The 24,274-nt window shown below is 38.5% G+C and overlaps 1 protein-coding gene across 8 annotated transcripts in view; it reads left to right on the top strand.

The window, feature by feature from the left end:
* The window catches only part of CAB39L (calcium binding protein 39 like), a 148,737-nt gene that overhangs the window by 28,966 nt on the left and 95,497 nt on the right, over window positions 1–24,274 (top strand). For 2 of the 8 annotated variants that reach the window (XM_036299215.1, XM_036299214.1), the window contains exon 3: window positions 11,619–11,755. The exons of 1 other annotated variant lie outside the window; for it this stretch is intronic. The gene's annotated coding sequence lies outside the window, so the exon portion shown is untranslated. Of the gene's footprint in view, window positions 1–11,375; window positions 11,756–16,858; window positions 16,967–24,274 lie in introns of those variants that run through there. 5 more of the 8 variants (XM_036299211.1, XM_036299212.1, XM_036299210.1 and 2 more) reach the window with 5 other exon arrangements.

The following is a 24,274-nucleotide window of genomic DNA, read 5'->3' as shown; positions in this document are numbered from 1 at the left end:
ATCTCTTTTTTCAATGTCCTGTAATTTTCTGAGTACAAATCTTTTACCTCCTTGATTAAATTTATTCCTAGGTATTTTAAATTTTTTTTGTTGCAATGGTAAATGATATTGTTTTTTTACTTTCTTTTACTGTGAGTTCATTATTGGTATATAAAAAACCATTGACTTCTGGGTGTTTATTTTCTATCCTGCTACATTGCCAAATTCATTTAGTAAGTCTAATAGTTTTTTGATGGAGTCTTTAGTGTTTTGTATGTATAATATCATGTCATCTGCGAATTATGACAATTTCACTTCGTCTTTTCCAATTTGGATGCCTTTTTTTCCTTCTTCATGTCTGATCGCCATTGCTAGTACATCCAGTACTATGTTGAACAGGAATGGTGACAATGGGATCCCTTTCTTGTTCCTGTTCTTAGGGGAAATGATTTGTTTTTGCCCATTGAGTATTGATGTTGACTGTAGGTTTGTCATATATAGCTTTTATTATGTTGAGGTATGATCCTTCTATTCCCACCTTGCTGAGAGTTTTTATCAAGAAAGGGTATTGGGGAGAACCAAGATGGCGGCATAGGTTAACGCCGGAGTTTGCTGCCTTGAACAACTACTTCAAAAGTGAAACTAAAAAAGGGAACGGACATCTCCCAGAACCACAGGAACGCTGGCTGAGTGGAAGTCCTACAACTAGGAGGAAAGAGAAACGCATATGGACACTCAGAGGAGGCGCAGTGCTGAAGTCAAATTCTGAGGTGCGGAGTGCGCGGAGCGGGCTGGCGGCGGAGGGCGCGGTTGGCGTTTTCAATCGGGAGGGAGTCGCAGACTCTGAGCTCCAGATCCGGGCGAGTCTTTGGGGACCCAGACTCAAACGGGAGAAGCGGGACTGTCTGGCTTTGGTCAGAGCGAGTGCAGCTTTCTCTCCGAGGTTTGCAGCAGGTACTGGGACTCAGAGAGGCAGAGCCCCTGGGGACAGGACTGAGAGCCACCATAACTGCTCTCTCCAGCCCACCCTGTTGATCCTGTGCGACCCGCACCGCCCAAGCCCTGCACAGAGGCATTTGCTGGATAGCCTCAGGCAAAGGCTAGATTAGCACCTCCCTAGAGGACAGAAGTTCTCTCACTGCAGACACAGCTGATTCTCATAGCCACTTGTCCTGGAGGTCAAACCCTCCCTGGTATTAGCTACAACAATCAAGGTTTAACTATAAGACTTCGCACAAAGACCACTAGGGGGTGCACCAAGGAAGCATAACAAAATGCGGAGACAAAGAAACAGGACAAAATTGTCAATGGAAGATATAGAGTTCAGAACCACACTTTTTAAGGTCTCCCAAGAACTGTTTAAAAGCCGCCGATAAACTTAATGAGATCTACAAGAAAACTAATGAGACCCTCGATGTTATGATGGGGAACCATCTAGAAATTAAGCATACACGGACTGAAATAATGAATATTATACAGACTCCCGACAGCAGACCAGAGGAGCGCAAGAATCAAGTCAATGATTTGAAATGCGAGGAAGCAAAAAACACCCAACCGGAAAAGCAAAATGAAAAAAGAATCCAAAAATGCGAGGTTAGTGTAAGGAGCCTCTGGGACAGCTTCAAGCGTACCAACATCAGAATTATAGGGGTGCCAGAAGATGAGAGAGAGCAAGATATTGAAAACCTATTTGAAGAAATAATGACAGAAAACTTCCTCCACCTGGTGAAAGAAATGGACTTACAGGTCCAAGAAGCGCGGAGAACCCCAAACAAAAGGAATCCAAAGAGGACCACACCAAGACACATCATAATTAAAATGCCAAGAGCAAAAGACAAAGAGAGAATCTTAAAAACAGCAAGAGAAAGAAACTCCGTTACCTACAAGGGAATACCCATACGACTGTCAGCTGATTTCTCAACAGAAACTTTGCAGGCCAGAAGGGAGTGGCAAGAAATATTCAAAGTGATGAATACCAAGAACCTACAACCAAGATTACCAGCTATTGGTTTCATTGATCTTTTGTATTGTGTTTTTTTGTTTTTTGTTTTTTTTCTGATGCAAAAGCAAAGAGGCTTTATTCGAGCTAGCTCGGCTCCCCAACCACACTCACAGACACAGTGGCAAGCAGCAGAGAGAGAGCTGTATTGTGTTTTTTGTTTGTTTGTTTGTTTGGTCTCTATGTCATTTATTTCTACTCTGATCTATATTATTCCTTCCTTCTTCTCACTCTTGGCTTTTCTTGTTGCTCTCCTTCTAAATCTTCAAGTTGCAGAGTTAGATGGTTTATTACCAGTTTTTCTTGTTTTTTGAGATAGGCCTGTAGAACTATGAACTTCCCTCTCAGGACTGCTTTCATTGTGTCCCATAGATTTTGGATTGTTGTGTTTTCATTGTCATTTGTTTCCAGGATGCTTTTTATTTCTTCTTTGATCTCTTTGGTAACCCAATCATTGTTTAATAGTATACTATTCAGCCTCCAAGTGTTTGAATTTTTGTGATTGTTTTTATTGTAGTTGATTTCTAATTTTATGCCATTGTGATTTGAGAAGATGCTTGATATGATTTCAATCTTCTTGAATTTGGAGAGAGTTTGCCTGTGTCCCAATATGTGGTCTATCTTTGAAATGTCCCATGTGCACTTGAGAAGAATATATATTCTGTAGCTTTGGGGTGGAATGCTCTGAAGATGTCGATTAAGTCCATCTGATCTAGTGAGTCATTTAGGATTGCTGTTTCTTTGCTGATTTTTTGTTTAGAGGATTTATCCAGTGATATTAATGGAGTATTAAAGTCTCCTACTATGATTGTATTGCTGTCAGTCTCTCCCTTGATATCTCCAGAAGTTTTTTTTTTAATGTATTTGGGTGCTCCTGCATTGGGTGCATATATGTTTACCAGAGTTATATCCTTTTGTTGTATCAATCCCTTTAGAATTATGAAGTAGCCTTCCTTGTCTCTTGTTATGGTCTTCACTTTGAGGTCTATTTTGTCAGATATAAGTATTGCTAATCCGGCTTCTTTTTCATTTCTATTTGCCTGAAAAATGTTTTTCCATCCCTTCACTTTCAGTCTGTGTGAGTTCCTTGTTCTGAGGTGGCTCTCTTATATACAGCATATACATATATGGGTCATGTTTTCTTATACATTCAGTCATTCCATGTCTTCTTATTGGAGCATTTAACCCATTTACATTTAATGTTATTATTGACCAGAGGCCTGGTGCACAAAAATTTGTGCACTGGCAGGGGTTGGGGTGGGGGGTGTCTCTCAGCCCCATTTGTGCCCTCTCACAGTCTGGGACCCCTTGGGAGATAACCACCTGCTGGCTTAGGCCTGCACCCCGGGTGGCAGATGGCAGGCCCGATCCCTCGGTGCCTGCCCTGCCTCCCTGGGCGGCGCACACAGCAGAGCCGATCTGGGGGTTGGGGCGCCGCCCCACACGGCAGGGCCGATCCGGGGGTTGGGGCGCTGCCCCGGGTCGGGTCGCACACAGGACGCCTGGATGGTGGCTAGGCAGGCCAGCGGATCGCTACTGCCCTGCCTGACTGCCCCGGGTCGGGTTGCACACTGGATGCCCAGGCAGGCCGGCAGATTGCTGTTGCCCCGCCTGGCCACCCCGGGTCGGGTCGCACACGGGATGCCCAGATGGAGGTCGGGTGGGCCGGCCGATTGCTGCTGCGCCACCCTGGGTCAGGTCGCACACGGACGCCCGCCACCCTGGGTCGCAGATAGCAGGCCCGGATGGTGGTGGGGCAGGTGGGATGGCACTGTCCTGCCCTGCCTGCAGTATGCAAATTAGCCGCCATCTTTGTTGGCGGTTAATTTGCATATCACGCCGATTAGCCGATGGGAGGCATAGCGAAGGTACGGTCAATTACCATGTTGTCTATTATTAGATAGGATAGGTACTTGTTTGTAGCCATTCTATTCATTATGCCTGTGTTCCTTCCTCCCTTTCTATTTCTTCTTTTTACAGCATTCCCTTTAGCATTTCTTGCATTGCTGGCTTGGTTGTGATAAACTCCCTTAGCCTTTTTTGGTCTGCAAAGCTCCTGATTTCCCCTTCAATTTGTTTTATATATTTCAGTGCTTCCTGGTTGGGTGCATATATATTAAGAAGTGTTATGTTTTCTTGATGTATTGTCCCCTTTGACCTTATAAAATGTCCATCTTTGTCTCTTGTTATCTTTAAATCTATTTTTTCAGATATAAGAGTGGCTATACCTGCTTTTCTGTGGATGTTATTTTCTTGGAGAATCATTTTCCACCCTTTTACTTTGAATTTACCTTTGTCTTTGTAGTTTAGAAGTGTCTCTTGAAGGTAGCATATTGTTGGGTTTTGTTTTTTGATCCACTCTGCCACTCTGTGCCTCTTTATTGGTGAATTCAGACCATTTATATTTAGGGTAATTATTGATGTATGAGGATTTCCTATAGCCATTTTATCTTTTGTTTTCTGGTAGCTCTGTGTATCCATTGGTTCTTTTCTTTTCTTTTTTTGTCTGTTGTTTTCCATACTCCTTTCTCTTCCTCTTTTTTTAAAGCTATGCTTCTTAATTTTGGGAGTTTTGCATGGTTACCATTAAGTTTATGAAAAATAAAGTTGTTACATATAATTTTTTTTCTTTTGAGTGTGTCTAATCTCAATCCACCTTTGCCAGTTTGGACCTTTAACCCCTCACCTTTTATGTTTTTGTTTTCCTGAATTATCCGTTTTTATGCTGTAAGTTTTTGGTGATCTTACTCATAGTGTTTTGACCTTATGCTTTTTGTTTCCAGTAGAATAATTCCCTTGATTATTTCCTGCAATAGGTTTCCTGGTGATAAATTCCCTCAGCTTCTGTATGTCTAGAAAAGTCTTTATTTCTCCTTCATATTTAAAGGTTAACTTCACTGGATATATATATATATATTTTTTTTTTTGGCTGATACTTTTTTGCTTTAGTCATTTGAATATTTGGTTCCACTCTCTTCTGACTTGTAGAGTTTCTCTTGAGAAGTTGGATGATATCCTATAGGTTTTGTAAGTCACCTCCTTCTTTTCCCTGGTTGCTTTGAGAATTTTTTCTTTGTCATTAATTTTTGACTGTTTCAATACAATGCACCATGGAGAGGGTCTCTTTGGATTGAGGTAACTAGTTGTTTTGCTTGCTTCTTGGATTCAGGTATCTAGTGTGTGTGTGTGTGTGTGTGTGTGTGTGTGTGTGTGTGTGTGTTTATTGATTTCAGTGAGGAAGGGAGAGGGAGAGAGAGAATAGAAACATCAATGACGAGAGAGAATAATTGATCGGCTGCCTCCTGTACACCCCACACTGAGGATTGAGCCCCCAAAGGGGCATATGCCCTGACCAGGAATCAAACCATGACCTCCTGGTTCATAGGTCGATGCTCAACCACTGAGCCACACTGGCGGGGCTCAAAGGATCTAGTTCTTCCCATAGATTTGGGAAGTTATCATCCACTATTTATTTAATAAACTCTCCATTCCTTTTCCCCTCTCTTCTTCATCGGATATGGCTATAGTTCTTATATTGCTTTTCCTGACGGAGTCAAATAGTCCTCATAGAGTTCTTTCTTTCTTTGTGTTTATGCTCAAGTTTCTCTCCTTCCCTTTGCATCATTTCTAGATTCCTGTCTTCGATGTCACTAATCCTTTCCTCCATCTGGTCCGCTCTCCTTCCTGTGCTTAGTAGTTTGCTCTTAATCTCCTTAATTGCGTGCTTCATTTTCAAGAGACCTGATTGGTCCATTTATTTATTTATTTATTCATTCATTCATTCATTTTAATCCTTACCCGAGGATATTTTTTCTCATTGAATTCTAGAGAGAGTAGAAGGGAAGAGGAGGGAGGGAGGGAGGGAGAGAGAGAGAGAGAGGGAGAGAGAGAGAAACATTGACATGAGAGAGATACATTGATTGGTTGCCTCCCGCACTAGCCCCTACCCGGACTGGGTTACCTGCAACCAAGGTATGTGTTGTTGAACAGGAATCAAATCCACAACCCTTCAGTCTGCAGGCCAACAATCTAACCACTGAGCAAACCAACCAGGACTGATTGGTTCTTTTTTAAAGTTTCAATCTTTGCTAAAGTATTCATTTTTTTCATTAATTTGTTTTCTGAGTGCATTGAACTCCCTTTCTGTATTTTCTCACATCTTGTTAAGTATTTTCAGAACGGCAATCTTGAATTCTCTGTCATTTTATTCATATGTTCCAGCTTTCTTTCTGGAGATTTTTCATTTTCTTCCTGAGCTTCCTCATTACTGTGGTTATTCATGGTATTTGCTGGTCTCCTTTGTCTAGGCCAGTGGTTCTCAATCTTTTTTTGGCCATGCCCCACCTAAGCATCTCTAAAATCCTGATGCCCCCCTGTGACATATCATTCTCATTATTCAAAAAGTGAACTCCTATTCATGTGTAGGAAGCCTTAAAGGCCATTAACTTGGTCTAAACAAGCTTCCAAAGAACATGGCATCCATGAAAGAGAAAAATAAAAGAACGAAAGGACAGTTGAAGTACTGAGGAAGAAATCACTAAGAAGTTGTTGAAAAAATAATAATATGAAGTGATATCAAAAAATTGCAAATAACGTTTCAAAACATATAATAGACAAATGAAATGTATAAATATGTCACAATATATACTTATATAGTGTATATGAGGCCCCTAGAGCCATAAGAAATGCAAAAAATTCACTGTTAATAACTCATTCTTGAATTTCCCCCCTTAAAATTCAAATTGCCCCCCTGTGAGGCATGTGCCCCACGTTAGGAACCACTTGTCCAAACATACTAATATATTATATTGTATTATTGTCCCTTATCTAGCAGCTTTCTCTGAAGAGGTCTTTCTATTATTTTTCCAGTAGGTGGTGCTGAATCACAAGATTTTTACCTCTGTGACCTACCAGAGTTGCTCTCCTTAGCTTCTGTAAGACAGTACAGCCCCACTGCTTTGGGGTGGGGTTTGTTTTACCCTCACTGTAATGGCAACCCTGTAGAGTGCCCCCCACGCACCCCACCTAGGGATCAATCAGAGAGGGAAACAATTGCAATTGCAATTCTGTTGCAGTAACTGTCAGTTAGCAGGCCATATGCTCCTCTACCTGACACCAAGGACAACTAGAGGAGAGCTTTGGGAGTCGAAGGAGTGGCAGTGCTCTGTGGCTCCATTTCTTTGTCTGAAATACCACCACCCAGTGGCGGACAGCCACGGCAGAACCCCTATCCTGTGTCCTTGCCCGGGTGACTCTGCTGACTTAGCTGCTGTTCGCACTGCTCACCCTGCTGGAGAGCCCACGGAAACTCTCTGTTTCTCCCAGCCCATGGAAGACCTGCTACCACTGGTTTCATCCCCTCTCCGGCCAAACTGATTGCCAGCTCCTGGCCGCAGGGTTGCGTAGGTGGCCATTTGAGTTCTCCTCCTTTCTTGCCTCCCTGTTTATTCCTAGTTGCCCATCTTTAGATGCTTCAATGCATGGGTCTCTCAGGCCTGCTTCTATATTGACAGGGAGTCCTTAGTTGAGTTATAGTTGATCAACTTGTTGAAGTTTCAAAGGGAGAGGCCGAGTGGATCTCTCATGCCACTATTCCTCTGACCAAGGTTCTTTAAAATATATATATATATTTATAATTTCAGAGAGAAAGGGAAAGTGAGAGATAGAGAAACATCAATGATGAGAGAGAATCATTGATCGGCTGCCTCCTGCATGCCCCCTACTGGGGATCAAGACCGCAACCGGGTGTGTGCCCTTGATTGGAATCAAACCTGGGACCCTTCAGTCCCCAGGCCCACACTCTATCCACTGAGCCAAACCGCCTAGGGCAGGGGTGGGCAAACTTTTTGACTCGAGGGCCACAATGGGTTCTTAAACTGGACCGGAGGGCCGGAACAAAAGCATGGATGGAGTGTTTGTGTGAACTAATATAAATTCAAAGTAAACATCATTACATAAAAGAGTACGGTCTTTTTTTTCAATAGTTTTATTCATTTCAAAAGGGCCGGATCCAGCCCGCAGGCCGTAGTTTGCCCACGGCTGGCCTAGGGCTTACCAAGGTGTTTTGTTTTGTTTTTCATTTTCAAGTATTATGAGGGTTTTTTTTAAAAAAAGAACCTTTACTTATCCCTTGAAGAAATTTTAAGGTATTTTATCATCTTGCGTCCAGAAGATGAAGCTTGTATATGTTTCCTTTGATAATTTATTGATTTCTTTGTGGTCTATTATAAGGTCACTTTTTGTAATTCCTTTGTATGCATCTTAAAAATGGTGTTTAGCAGGTATCAAATATAAACTGTACACAATCATAGGTACTCAGTCTTATTATATATTTTGAATACCATGCCTTTATTTTGTGGCTTAGAATCATAGTAAATATAACATCTCCCAATTTGAAAGTGATTTATGAAAATTAACCTTGTAGTTATTCCAAGTGTCTACACCCCCATTACAAATTCTGAATTTCTTCAGTTATTTCAGAACTCTTTCAGTGTAATTTTAGACTCAGCAAGATACTGGGCATTTAATTCCTTTTAATGATTTGGGATTATCTCCATTTCTTTAAAAATCCTATATAATAAAGAGGTAATATGCAAATTGACCATCACACCCTCACAGAAGATGGCCACCACAAGATGGCCTGTAGGGGAGGGCAGTTAGGGGTGACCAGGCCAGCAGGGGAGGGCAGTTGTGGGCAATCGGGCCAGCAGGGGAGGGCAGTTGTGGGCAATCGGGCCGGCAGGGGAGCAGTTAGATGTCAGTCAGGCTGACAGGGGAGTGGTTAGAGGGTGACCAGTCTGGCAGGCAGAAGCAGTTAGGGGCAATCAGGCAGGCAGGCAGGTGAGCTGTTGGGAGCCAGCAGTTCCGGATTGTGAGAGGGATGTCCGACTGCCGGTTTAGGCCCGATCCCTGTGGGCAGTCAGACATCCCATGAGGGGTCCCAGATTGGAGAGGGTGCAGGCTGGGCTGAGGGATACCACCCCCTCCCCCCAGTGCACGAATTTTGTGCAGCGGGCCTGTAGTAGGAAATAAAACTCTAGCCCTTGCCAGTGTGTCTCAGTTGGTTGGGCATCGTCCTTGCATGGAAAGGTTGCCAGTTTGATTCCCTGTCAGGGCACATGCCCAGGTTGTGGGCCTGATTCCTGGTGGGGGCATGCAGGAGGCAGTCAGTCAATGTTTTGCTCTCACATTAATGTTTCTCTCTCCTTCTATCTTCCTCTCTCTAAAAATAAATAAAAATATTTTTTTTAATGAAAAAAACAATCTCTAAATTTTACAAAACTACCAAGTGAAGGAATAATCAGCAGACTAATCTGTAGTCTTCTTTGATGACTATTTCTTATGTGTTAAGATGTGAATTACCTTATAATATATTTAAATTTTAAAAGTCTAAATGAACTAGATTAAGAAACGTGTATATAAATAAATAAATCTGCTTATACCATTCATGTGCATTTAAACAAAAGTGTGCATATTAGGAAATATGTATTAAATGTATGCTATATAGATTAAGAAGTAATCCACACTGTATTTTCTTGTTTTTCTGAAGGATTGTAAACAACTGCTTAAAGATATTTATCTTGCCCTAGCAGTTTTGGCTCAGTGAATAGAGTGTTGGCCTGCAGACTGAAGGGTAGCAGACTTGATCCCCAGTTGGGGGCATGCAGGAGGTAGCCGATCAATGATTCTCTCTCATCATTGATGTTTCTATTTCTCCCTCTCCCTTCCTCTCTGAAATCAATGAAAATATATTTAAAAAAAATTTAAAAAGTGAAGATATGTTCCTCTTTATTTAAGCTCATATTCTTAGACATATTTCAGTTCTTCAGAGAGTAGGATTAAACTAATAATAGGGCTAATAACTAATTTTATCATGTCTATAATTGGGGCATAGTATTGGTCATTAGAAGAACCCAAGAATGTTGATTGGTAACACATAGTAGGAGACAGAGTACCCAAAAATCTCTGGAGCTAAGGAGTTAGAACAGAATACTCTAAAACAGGCTCTAACTAGCATTCTCAGAGATCCAGCACATATTCCAACCTGGGTACATTGCCTCCTAATTCCAAAGACTCCTACAAATGCTACCTACACCTGTCACCAACCATCTCACCCAGCTTTCTACCTAATTCCTCATTCCCAAACCTTACAAGGAGATCCATAATTTTAGGATATTTTACTCTGTAATTATATGTGTATAATAATGAAAAACAATTTGTAGCCTTTAGCTTTTTAAATTTTCATTGAAGAGGTATTATACATCCTGACCAATAATGCTTATATATGTGTGATGGGCGGTGGGGGGAGGAGACTTTCTAAAGTTTAAAAAAGTAGAGATATGTACCTTTTACTTTATTTAAGCTCATATTCTTAGACATATTTCAGTAACAAAGTAATTACATTAGGTTTGCACATGAATGGTATAAGTAGATTTATTTCTTTATTTCTTTATTTCTTTATTTCTTTAAATCCTCACCCAAGGACATCCCTATTGATTTTAGAGAGAGGGGGAGGGAAAGAAAGAGAAAGGGAGAGAGGGGAGGGGAGGGAAAGAGAGAGAAAGAAGAAAGAGAGAGAGAGAGAGAGAGAGAGAGAGAGAGACATTGATGTGAGAGAAACATCGATCGGTTGCCATCCCATACATGCCCCAACCAGGGATTGAGCCTACCGCCTATGTATGTTCCCTGATTAGGAATCAAACCCACAATTTTCAGTGTATGGGGACGACACTCCAACCAACTGAGCTACACTGGCCAGGGTTAAGCTGTTCTATTTATTATCTTTAGTGTCAATATTTTTTATATTCTTTATAATTTTCTCTTTTATAATCTCAAATGTTGATTCTAAATTTCAAAATATACCCTAAAAATATATATACCCTATTTAAAAATACATTAAGTTTTCACAAAATTAATCTTTAAATTATGAATACTCTAATTCTAAAATCTCCTTAGGTTTTAAATCTCAAGATTAATTTTTTAAAGTATTTTAATTTCAAGGTAAAATATTTGAATACTTACTTGCTACACTTTCTTATTATGATTGGGAATAACATCTTCCCTAAGGAACTAGTATATTGGCAGATGAATCTGTTATTATCACTTTCAACATACCTTTATTAGAAACCTTTATTTACACTTTTAAACAAGATGGTCAGACCAGTTTAATCGGTTGACAAAACCCCATGCATGAATAAGTATAGGACTTAAAGGGGAAAAAATGTAATAAGAAAAAGGTTTTGTTTATCCCTAGACTCTTTTTTTGGCAAAGAATGGAGGTTGCCTCAGTTTAATTGTCTTATACACATTCTTGTGACGTTGCAAGATTTGTTCAGAGGAAGAAAAAGAGGGAGGTATGACTGTGTGGTTATGTTTCTAAAAAGGGTGTTAGAGAGGGAGAAGAGAACACATAAGCAAGCTGGTTTGACCAGAAACAGAACTGCCTGTGACAGATTAAAAGCAATGCTTGGAATCTGAGAGCAAGCAAAGAGAGTGGAAATTTACAGCTGCCTTGTGTGAGTGTTCAAGTGATCGTATTCTGCTAATGTTTTTCGGTGGTAACTGTTACTCTTCAAAGACAGAGGCAGAAAGTCAAGACTGGATTGTGGAAACTCTTTTCTCTGCCATGCTTTGGTAATAGGAATCACCCTGTTTTGAATGGAAGATAAAGGCTACTTCTTCTGAAGTCCTTTTAGCCCACGAGAGAGCTGTCTTCAGCACCTCACCATGTGTCTACTTGTTGTTGCTTAGACAAGCCTGGGATTTCTATAACATTTGGTGAGTATCAACCAGGTTATCTATACCAGCTCATAGAAATGGAATTGATATGGTAAACTTTAGTTTCAGTTAAAGTTTTACAGTTATTGCTTATATATTCATTTTAAATCATGTTGTTACCTTGTTTCTTTGTAAATGATAAACTGCTGTTACTAGGAGAGGTTAAAAAAAACAAATACTACAAAACAATACTCCTCTGTTGCCTAAGACACTTGAACCACTACCAACTATTCTCTGTCTGTGAAATATCTTATTTTGGAAACGGGTTTTTATTTACAGAGTTTCCAAAAATAAAATGATGGCAGTATATCATTTTTCACCTTACTCTTTCAACTTAATGAAAATTCAAAAGTTATATTTTTCTGCCTAGTGTCAGTAAATTTAAAATTACCATTGTGATATTTGGTATTTTCAGTTATTAAATTACAGAATTCTCATGATTCAAGTGGCACATGACCTCTTGAAAGTTCCATAATGAAAATAAAATCAGACAATTTACATGTTAGATTTACCATTTGATACAAAATGAATGCACATGGATTTTAAATTAAGGAATAATGCAGTTGTATTGTTCTTATAGCTGATACCTAGCTCTCACATAATGGTCCACTGGAGAACTAGAATAACCAGATGCACATATATGTAAGAAAGCACTAGAGCAGAAAAAAGAAAAAGAAACTCTTAAAATATGTATTCACATTCTGATATAAATTTAGCATAGCAGAGTGTATGCTAATTTTACATATCTCATTTTAAGGGCATCAAGGGAAGGCGTGTAATCATTCTTATGCTGGAGGAAGGAAGTATATATTGTTAGCTGCTAAACTGAGTCATTGTGTAAAGATGTACCATTCTAAGCAAAGTTTCTAATCTGCACTTTGCCAGCCTCAAAAAATGTCCTTACTGATTCAAGTAAGTTCTTTAAACAGAACAACTTAGCTGAAATGAAAACTTCAGCAGAGTGTCAGTACACATATTAAAAGGATTTGTACCCTAGTCATAATATAAAATGGCTATCCTTTCTCTAATATTTCCTCTATGTATATGGAAGCCAGTAGAACAGGTTTTGTTTTGTGGGATTTTTTTTTTTTTTTTTAGCTTGTTGATTATGTATAATAAGAAGCTCAGCTGGTCTGTGGAAACCTTTTCTGGACAAGTATCTTGCATTTAAAGTCAAAAGTAAATACAATAGAGATAATATCACAAACCAACTTTTATTTCTTTACAGAATTTCCCACACTCAGTCCTTCTTGGACTGATAGAAGACTGGCACACAACTTCATAATCTTGAAAATAATTTTATTTTAAACTAACAATTCATTGTTATTATGTTAGTGGTGGCACCATTTCTTAAGCTCGTATAGAAATAAAGAATAAGTTATGCCCAGTTTACAAATATTTTGTATTTGAGAAGTTTTTTTGTGAGTCGGTTGTTGAGAATTTGGGACCCATGTTCCTTGGGAATCAATTTAACAAATTATTGTTGGCTTTTATTATATCCTAAGAATATGTTTTACTCACATGGTAGCAAAACCATTGCCATCCTGAAAAATACTAGAAAATTAGTTTTAGTGATGAAACTAAATATAAAAACAATTATGTTGAATGAGACATTATCTTTATCCTAACTATTAATGCTGGAAGAAAAGCAAGTTTACTAAGAGATGGATGGATATTTGGAATAATGCTTATAAATTGGATTTCTAGCTTCAAGAGCTTTCAAGATTAATTGCACTGTTTATGAGATCTAAGCTCATGTAAAATCAGTGATTATTCTTTTCCTTGCTACAGAAATATTTCTAGCCATTGCTTTTATGCTTATCATTTATTTCAGAGGTCTAGCCCAGTGTTCTGACACATAAGTAGGTATCTAATAAATAGATACAAGATGAAGACTAAACTCTTTATTTATTTCACAAAAAATGGAACGGAGTAATTTTTCCAAATTATTCTAAAAAGGAGAGGGGGTTAAGGGCACATAGTTTTCATTATGAGAGAGATGACCTGACAAGAACTGATTGAAATGTGAGACTCTAACAAAGCAATGTACTAGTAATACAGAATAGACCTAACTATTAAGCGAAAAAGAAAAGAACATAGGATAACTTGGTGGTAATCCTGAATGAGTAGGGATGCTGATGAGGGAAAGCAATTTACCAGCTAGGTATCTTGAGTACATAAGACATTCTGAAGTAAGGTATCAACTTTAACTCAAAAGAATTATGTATTTGCCTGTGTGTACTAGGACCCATAAGAAGAAATGTGGCTTATTTGGAAAATTCCAATTAGGTTGCAAATTAAGGTTAGTTACTCTGCCCTAAAAGTTCCTCTAAAGTGCCAAGATATAAAATTTTTAAATTAGTAATGCAATGAACAGATATAAAAATCAATAACAAAATAAATAGGCAATGAATGCAGATTACACTTATATTGTATGATCCTTATATTGTACAGAAAGACTTTTCCATTTGATTAAAAAACACTACACTTTCTTTGTTAATTTTTTATAAATTAAACCTACCACTACATGAAAAAAATTCAGAAAAGTTCAGGAATTACCATTCTTTTATGTGGCAAATTATTTAAAAAGTAATGCTTTTGAGTATTCCTAAATGGTATACAATAGTTGCTTAATAAATATTGATTGATTGATTGATTGAATAAAATAAGGTGAAATAGTTTAGACAGTTTTTCATTTCTAAGATATGGATCTCTGTTTACATATACATGTACATATGTATTTAAAATGTAGCTTAAAGATAATATTTACTGATATTTCTTTAGCAAGCGGAAAAAGCTATCAAATGCTTTTTCATTGTGGTCCTACTTAGCATTCCATCAGTAATGAAAATAATTGGTTTAAGCTGAAATCTTTACTGCTTTTGAATGATATAATATACTTTTCAGTTTTGTGACTTACATGTCTTAAGCTTCTAGCAAAAACTCTTCTAGGCTTTTGCAGCTTTGGAAATATGAAAGGCTATATTAACCTACCCAGCCAGAAAAACTACACACCTGGAAATCTATAGGATGCAAGTTATCTTCAGCTAAATTACTTTCATCTCTACTCTCCCATGTTAATGTTTTTATAGATTGACAGTTCATAGACAGGCACAAGGGCTTACTGAAGCTATGAAATAGTTATATTTCACACTATAACCAAAAGCCTTGTCTTAATACCAATAACAGTATCTAGTCAAAATTTGGTGATTGTTATGTATGTACTTAGAGTAAAGACTAAAAATAAAAGTGAATTTTGAGTTTCCTTTGATAATTCTGTTGTGAAGAATAACCATTGTGAATTTCAGAGATCTGATGTTTGATTACAGTTACTAGTTTTTATTTTGTTTTAATTTTTAAAATATTTTTATTGATTTCAGAGAGGAAGGGAGAGGGAGAGAGCGAGAGAGAGAAACATCAGTGATGAGAGGGAATCATTGAGTGACTGCCTCTTGCACACCCCATACTGGGGATTGAACCCTCGACCTGGGCATGTGCCCTTGACTGGGAATCGAATTGTGACCTTCTGGTTCCTAGGTCAATGCTCAACCACTGAGCTAGACCAGCTGGGCTACAGTTACTAGATTTTGAGAATACTAACCTAGCTTCAGATCTCCGCTATAAATTGAGATTATAAAATTTGAATGTAAAATTATTATTCATTGACAATCATTAATATCTAATAGGTGTCGAAAATTTTAGCTCCAACAAATGACTGGAGCTGTCAACAGAAATGTTACTAATGAATGAAAATTACTGGTTGTTTTTTCTGAAAAAGCCATCATAGCAAGTGATTGAACTCCCCATCTCCCAGTCGAACTCCCGAGGGCACACTTTGCCAATTAGCCTTTTATATATGTAGATTAACCCTCTACCGTTTATATTCATATCACAGAATTTCTCTTATTTGCTTATAATTTTATTTCATCCATAAAAATTAAAAAATTTTATTAGATTTGTAGCATATTTATATGGACTCTGACATGTCAGTCTTTTTCTTTGAGATTATTTTATCACTTCTAAAAATAGACAGATAATTTTACATCAAGAAATTTGGCCTGGCCTATGTGGTTCAGGGTTGAGCACTGACCTATGAACCAGTCAGGGCACATGCCCTGGTTGTTGGCTAGATTGCCAGTAGGAGGGCATGCAGGAGGCAGCCAATCAATGATTCTCATCATTGATGTTTTTATCTATCTATCTATCTATCTATCTCTCCCTTACTCTCTGAAATCAATGAAAATATATTTAAAAAGAAAGAAATTTGACAGTCACTTGTAACTTATTTTAACATCTGTATCTGGGCTCTTTTGTTCTATTGGTCTGTTTTTCCTGTGCAAGTTTTACTTAAAATTTGTTGTCCTTGCTTTTTGGTATGCCTAATTTAGCTACCAAAAATTTTTTTGACTTGTGATTGGAATTGTATCAAACCAAAGGCTTGTGGAATAATTGACATTTTAATGATATTTAATTTTTCTATTCAAAACAAGATAGGTTTTTCTGCCCAGCTGGTGTGGCTCAATGGTTGAGCATAGACCCATGAACCAAGTTTGATTCATGGTCAGGGCAAATGCCTGGGTTGCAGGCTAAATCCCCACTGGGGGGTTGGGGCAGGGGTTTGTAGGAAGAGCTGATCATTGTTTCTATCTCTCTATTCCTCTCCCTTACTCCCTCTCTAAAAATTCAATAAAAAAATATCTTTTTTAATAAGATAAGTTTTCCTACTGAGATCTTTTCTAGCTTAGTTATTTGGGTTTTTCCTCAAATCTCTTTATTGTTTCAGGAAAGAAGAAATGTACTCATCATAAATAATGCAGAAAAACACCAAGATAGAAAAAATTTTAATGTTTTACAAATTTCATAATTTAGATAATACCATTAACATTAGCTGAGCCACATTCCAGAAATTGTTCTGTGGATATATACAATTAAAAGGATGGCTTGGTGAAGGATTGAATCCTTCCTATATAATAAAACCCTAATATGCAAATTGACCAAACAGCGGAATGACTGGTGGAACCACCAGCTATGATGCACACTGACCACCAGGGGGCAGATGCTAAATGCAGGAGCTGACCCCTGGTGGTCACTGCGTTCCCACAGGGTGAGTACCGCTCAGCCAGGAGCCGGGCTTACAGCTGGTGAGCACAGTGGTGGTGGCAGGACCCTCTCCTGCCTCCGTGGCAGTACTAAGGAGCAGCGAGCCGAACGGTAAGGAGCAGCGAGCAGGCGGGTCATAAGGAGCGAGGGATCCTGGATTGCGAGAGGGGTCCCAGACTGTGAGAGGAATGTCCACCGGGGGCGGGGGGGGGGGGGGCGGGGGGGATGAGGCCTAAGCTGGCAGGCAGACATCCCCAAGGTGTTGGGCTTGGAGGTGTCCATGAGAGGCCAATCTGTGAACCTTGGCAAGCTGCTGCTAGTGCCAGGCCTGGCGCCACTTATCCAGAGGTATGTGGCATACCAAGGCCAAATGCTGCTTGTTTGAGAGATTTTAGGAAAGTCTGAATCCTGAGCTAGGATAGGCCATTCATATTGTAAATCCACTGGAAAAAGCTTGTCGGGGGGCTGCAAATTGGGTGGGGTGGAATCTCAGGGAATCACCAGGGTGGACTAGATTAATGGAAACTCAGATATGGCACCTGTCTGTCAGCACTGTGATGGGGCGATCTCAGCAAAAGAACAATGTCCTCTTCTAGCACTTTTGTCTGGGAAATAGCTGCTCCCAGTTCTTTCCCTGATGCCAGATAAGCTGCTACCCCAGCACTGGAGCTCAGAGGGAGGCTAAGTTCATGCATGGGCCCTTTAAGAGGAACTGCCTGCAACTCCAGCAACCCTCCATGTCACTTAGTCACAATACCCACTGATGTTTATAAACTGAAGTTACAGTGACTTCTCTTTCCAGCACTGGAACCCTGGGCTGAGAGGTCTGGTGTGGGGCTGAGATCCCTTGCTCCTTATGGGGGACCTCTGTAGCCAAGATATCCCTCCCTGATTTAAAAAAAAAAAAAAAAGGCCACATGTAGTTCTTGGACCAGGCCATTCTGTGCCTTCACTCCTCCTATTAGTCTCAACAACAGGCCATTCTGCACCTCCACTCCTCCTACTAGTCTCAACATGGCTTCTTATTTAATTCTCTAAATGCAGGACTTCTGTTCAGCCAGATTTCAGGCAGTTCTGAATGATGGTTGATCTGTGGTTTAGTTGTAATTTTGATGTGGTTATGGGAGGAGACAAATATTGCATTTACCTATGCTGCCATCTTGACTCTCCTTCTCTCTATAGATTTTTATTTTATTTATTTATTTATTTGTTTGTTTATTTTTACATTTTTATTTTATTGGATGGCTTTTTATCATCTGAAATAATTATTTGATTTATTTATATAATTTACAATTATTAAATAATGTGATTTGATATATTGTTCTCTAAACATTCTTTGATTTTATTGACAAGAATTTACTTAGAGCCCTGGCTGGTTTGGCTCAGTGGGTAGAGCATCAGCCTGTAGACTGAAGGGTCCTGGGTTTGATTCTGGTTAAGGGCATATGCCTGGGTTGCGGACTCAATCCCCAGTGTGGGGCATGCAGGAGGCAGCCAATCAATGACTCTCTCTCATCATTGATGTTTCTATCTCTCTCTCCCTCTCCCTTCCTCTCTGAAATCAATAAATATATATATATTTTTAAAAAATAATTTACTTAGAATCTACACTGAACATTTTAACTGAAAATAATTTAAATTACTTCCCTAGTAACTCCTGTTCCCATTTCTATCAGTAGCTTTTCTAAACTTTTATATTTCCTTAAAGTCCCTATAATACTTCCCTGTTGTTCATCTCTCTCCAGCAGTGACTTGTTCTACTTAGCAGAGAAAATAGAAGTCACAAAATAAAAATCCTATATAATAAAGAGGGAATATGCAAATTGACCGTCACTCAACCACAAAGATGGTGGCGCCCACAGCATAGGTGGGGTTTCCGTAACACAAGATGGCTGCATCCACAGTGGAGGCCGAGTTCCCATAACGAGCCTTAACGAGCAATCAGCAGGGACCTGAGGCTGCGCCCCCTGCCCTGGCATCAGGCCAGGGGACCTGAGGCCACGCCCCCCACCCGGTGGGGCTTGACAGGGAACCTCAAGGTGCGCCTCCAGCCCTGGTGCTGGGCCAGGGGACCTCAGGTTGCTCCCCCAGCCCTGGCGTAAGGCTGGGGGACCTTAGGCTGCGCCCCCTGCCCCAGTGCCAGGCCGGGGGACCTCAGGCTGCACCCCCCACCTGGTGGGGCTTGATGGGGGACCTCAGGCCGTGTCCCCTGCCCTGGAGCCGGGCCATGGGACCTGAGTCTGCACCCCCTGCCCAGCAGGGCTTGACAAGCGTGGGACTGGCCGGGTCTGGATCTAGCCCAATGCGGGGGGGTGGAGGGGGCTGGCCAGGTCTGGGTCTCATATGATTTTGAGGCGCACATGGGTGGTCAGGGACTTGACTCTGGGTCCCGTGGTGCACCCCAGACTCTGACAGGAGGAAGATTTTCATATACATTTTACTAATTTTCTTTCATCTCTGATACTTTCCTTATAGAAAAAGAGAAAATGGCATTATTAAAATATTTCCTCTAATTAATCCCCATCAGGCCACTAGTAGATATATAATATAGTCTTTATTTTACCCAACATGTATAAAACATTATTCATTTTATAAAGGAAATTGACAGATGTTATATGTTACATGTAATCTATAAATATATTTCCTATTTACAATAATAATTAGATAAAATATCCACACTATATAAAGAGTAAGGCAAACGTAGGTTTATAGTTCATATGGAAAAATAATACAGTAATTAATAAATAAAAATAAATTCTGTTTCATGTACTCACAATTATAAACCTACTTTTGCCCCTCCATGTATATATATAAAACCTATACTACACACACATAGAAAAACTTTGTGTTGTCTTATATTCATGTAATATTGCTTGGCATATCTTTAGGCATCTCTTTATTCTCATCATTTTTCTATCATTTTGTTGTTTTATGTCCCTTGGGAGTTTATAGCTGAATTGTGTGTGTGTGCACTGACTCAATTTGAGCCTTGATTTTTTAGGAGTAGAATTTAACACATTTGCATATAGTTACTGTTGTTTGCTCTTATTCTTTCCATATTGCTTCATATTCTCTCATTACTATTTGCTTGTTCTTTTATTTTTTCACTCCTGATTCTTACTGATTCAGTTAAATTATTTTTGTTCTTTTTTCACCCTTTTGATAGTTGCAAGTTCTGCATCTTAACATCTGTCATTGTTCCTTGACCAAAGTACAAAATCTATAAAAGAATTTTACTTATTTGCATTATTCCAGGTTACTGATGTTAGTTTTTGTTACATTTTGCCTCTAACAGAATACTGTGGGAATACTTTTTTAACAATTGTATTAAGCTTCACACACACATATTAGCCTTCATTTAGACTTACCTTTAAATTTTATCAGTTTTTTTGCTCAGCTCCATGTTTTTCAAATATTATTTTCATTTGCCTATTTCTTTTCCATTTCCAACCTTAGGTAATTTCACTTTGCTCTCACAAGTGCATAATATTTTGACAGAGTACAGAACTCTAAATTAAAAATCTTTTCCTCTAGAAGCTATGCTGGGGCTGACTGGCAGACCCTGAGTGACAGATGAATGGATTACTCTGGCACAGATTTATGTGAAAGAGAGGGCTAAGGGACTGCTTGGCTATAGCAACCAAGCAGCCTCATTTGCCTGTCTCCTTAGGCTTTTATTGTAACAACAGCTTGAACTAAAATTAACTATTAGATACTATCAGCAGGGTAAGCATCCTTGAGAAGGCACAAGCTTCTACAAGGTCATGTCTAAAGATTAAACATAGATATTCCAGTAAAACATCTAGACTTGTTTGGAAAAATCAAGGCAGGGTCTGCCACCTTTGGTAAGGTTCTCCTAGAGATCCCCAACCTTTTGGAGAATCCTCCTTACAGACTTTCCAACCAAGTCCCGTGCTTCCCCACAAAGCTATGTAAAGAAGGTTTCACTGTTTTTTTGACATTTGATTTCAAGTTATAAATCTTGTTTCTTCTCTTAGAGTCTGGTTCTTAGGTGCTACTCTCTTTTGGAAGTTTGTAGGATTTCTCTTTAACTTTAGAGTTCAGAAATTTTTTAATGTACTTAGAGTGAGCCTTTTCACATTTCCCCTGTAAAACCATTAGTTTGCATAAATCTGGAGACATGTACCTTTATTCACTCAAGTAAATATTTTTTCTTTGTTGATTTATTTGTTACTCTCTCTTCACCAATTATCTGTTTTTGTTTTTCTTTAAGAATTCATATTTGATCAATATTGGTTCTCTAGACCTACCCTGTTTATTTCCGACCTTTCTCAATGTGTTCTTCTTTGTTTTTCTTTGTTTGCTCTCCTTTTTAGGAGATTTCCATGGCTTGGTCTTCAATTAGCTTTTTGTTTTTCAATTCTATGCCATTCTGCCAGTCAGCTATTTTACTGCATTTTTAGTTTTAAGCAAGTTTTGTGTTCACTGTTTACTTCTTTTGCATGGCAGCCTGTTCTTATTTTATGGATGTAATAGCATATTTTGGGGGGAGGGATATTAAATATATTTTTTTCTTGTTTTAATTCCTTTCTTTCCCCTTTCCCCAGGGATTTGCTCTGTTTATATTTAGCTTGCATTTCCTTGACTTTCCTCAAATGCCTGGTGATTCTTGATTGTGATTTATATTTTTAAGCAAGGGACTATATTAATTGGATGTTGGTATGACTTTCTTCAACTACCTAAAGAAACGGGCAAAATATAGAAATGGGAAATTTACAGAAAAAGAAAGTTAAAATGCCAAGTAAGAATATGAAAAAATGTTCATTCTTATTAGTCATTGAAAAATACAAATTATAATAATAAAGGAGTAACCTTTTATAACTGTTATATTGGCAACATTTTTACATTGTTGGGAAGAACGAAGCACAACTGGGACTCATGCCAGTGAGAATATAATTAGTCTAACAACTTGGGAATGTAACGTGGCCATTTCTAGTAAAGATGATCATACTGTTTGTGCTCCTTGAATCCATTTTAGAGCAGTGTTTTTTAAACTTGAGCTTGTAACTCATTACCAGGTACTGAAATCAATTTAACAGACAATGATCAGTACTTTTTTAAAAAATATATTTTTTATTGATTTCAGAAAGTAAGGGAGATGGGGGAGAGAGAGAGAAACATCAATGATGAGAGAGAATCATTGATCAGCTGTCTCCTGCATGCCTCACACTGGGGATTAAGCCCGCAACGAGGCATATGCCCTGACTGGAATCGAACCCTGACCCCCTGGGTTGATAGGTTGACACTCAACCACTGAGCCATGCTGTCTGGGAGATCAGTACTTTTTTTAAATGATGTAAGATAAAACAGGTAGAATAGAATGGAAAATATTCAGAGAGCAGGTATTGTTTCATGAAATAATTATATAATCATTTATACATTACTTGTTCTAGGTCACAATGTAAAATGCATTCCTAAGTATGAATCACTCTAAAAAAAGGGATGAATCCACGCCTTAGAGACATTCTCCTACAAATGTACAAGTAAACATGCAAGATAATCTGTATTACAATTATGTTTGCAACAGTAAACAATTGAAAATAATTAGAACTCAGAGAATTAGTAAATAAATTGCAATATAGTCATACAATGGGATGGTATACAGTAGGTAAGATGAATAAATTAGAGATTTGTGTATCAATACAAAGAAGTCTCATAACATAATGTTGAGGGAAAAAGGAACTAATGGTATGATACCATTTATATAAAGCTAAAGCATACACAATATCTCATATTATCTATAAATGTTGGTAAAAAAGTGAAAACATATATAGGAAAGATAAATGCTAAGCAGGCATAGTATGAGCCAGAGGGGAATAGGATCAGTGAGACATACCAAGGGGGTTGCTTCAGTTGTTTTATTTTTTAAGCTAGGTGGTAAATATTGAGAAACACATTACATTGTTCTCTATCTCTCCTTCTGTATGTCCAAATATTTTATTTAAACTAAATTAAATTAAAACACATAGGCAGAAAAGTCCTGTTGAAGTATTTTGATTATCTTGACCTTGTCATAATTTTGTGAGTCAATTGTTATAGCCAGGGAAGTGGAAGAAATACTCTGGCTACACCTGGGTCCTATTCCCACCCTTTTGGTAGGGTCGGGTGGGAAGTAGAACAGACATGTCTTATCACCAGAAGAAACAAGACCAAACAGTTACCAGAGATTTTCTTTTTTTGTTGTAATTTTTTAACATCTTTATTGTTGAAATTATTACTTATGTCCCCCTTTTCCACCCATTGACCACTTCTAGCCCACCCCCACCCCACCCCCTACCTCTACCCCAGGCCTTCACCACCCTATTTTCTGTGTCCAGGGGTTATGCATATATGTATACAGTTCTTTGGTTGATCTCTTCCCACCCACACACCCTCCCCTGCCTTCCCTGAGATTCCGCAGTCTGTTCCATGGTTCTTTGCCTCTGGATCTATTTTGTTCATCAGTTTATTTTGTTCATTAGATTATTCATATGAGTGAGATCATATGATACTTGTATTTCTCTGACTGGCTTACTTTGCTTAGCATTAAAAAAAAGGCTGTGATAGATTTATACCATGGAATACTATGCAGCAGTAAAAAAGGCGGGGGGGGGGGTCTCTTACTTTTTGAGACAGCATGGAGGGACCTGCAGAGATTTTCTTTTACTTTTCTGATTCAGTTGTTTTCATCCTTATTTTCTTAGAGATTTTTGGGGTAGTTTCCTTTTTAACTTATTTAGTTGAATTCTTATTTATTTTTATTCCCAGAGGTTTTAATTATAATTGTAGATTCTCACCCTCTCACATGTTCTGCCAACAATATCAAGGCTCCCACTCAAGAACTATTTCTGAATTTTAGCATTTATTTTATTGAACCCTTGTGTGCTTGATTCATCTCATCTTTTTGTAAAAGTTTTAGTAACTGTACACAATTTATTAATACATAAGTAACACATAATTATGAGGTTATAGACTTTCCCTCTCAGAACTCTATAGATTGTCTTCATGGTCCTACGACATTTAGTTTTATGGAAGTCTAAAAACAACTTAATTTTTGGCCCTTTTTTGTTAAGGTCATTTTGTATAAATGAGCTTTGAAAGAGGAATGTTTGTTTCTTTTTAAAGCTACAAGAAGCTTAATTTGGGGTCTCATCATTTATCTCAGTGAGAAAAATCCGTTAAATGACCAGGTTTAGATTTTTTTCTCTCTCTGAGTGTTCCATTTTTTAGTTGCCTTTATTTTGTTATTGTCTTCCTTGACCTTTCCCTATTGTTATAATACCTGTTTTTATTGAATAGCACTTTATCTTCTCTATAGCTCTATAATATATATATATATATAATATATACATCTCTATGTATATGTATACATATATACACATATATATATATATATATATACATATATATGTAGTATAT

This window comes from Myotis myotis, unplaced genomic scaffold (assembly GCF_014108235.1).
Source record: "Myotis myotis isolate mMyoMyo1 unplaced genomic scaffold, mMyoMyo1.p scaffold_m19_p_3, whole genome shotgun sequence".
NCBI classification, from domain to species: Eukaryota; Metazoa; Chordata; class Mammalia; order Chiroptera; family Vespertilionidae; genus Myotis; species Myotis myotis.
The sequence above is the reverse complement of the archived record's forward strand: the minus strand, read 5'-3'. Positions and strand labels throughout refer to the sequence as shown.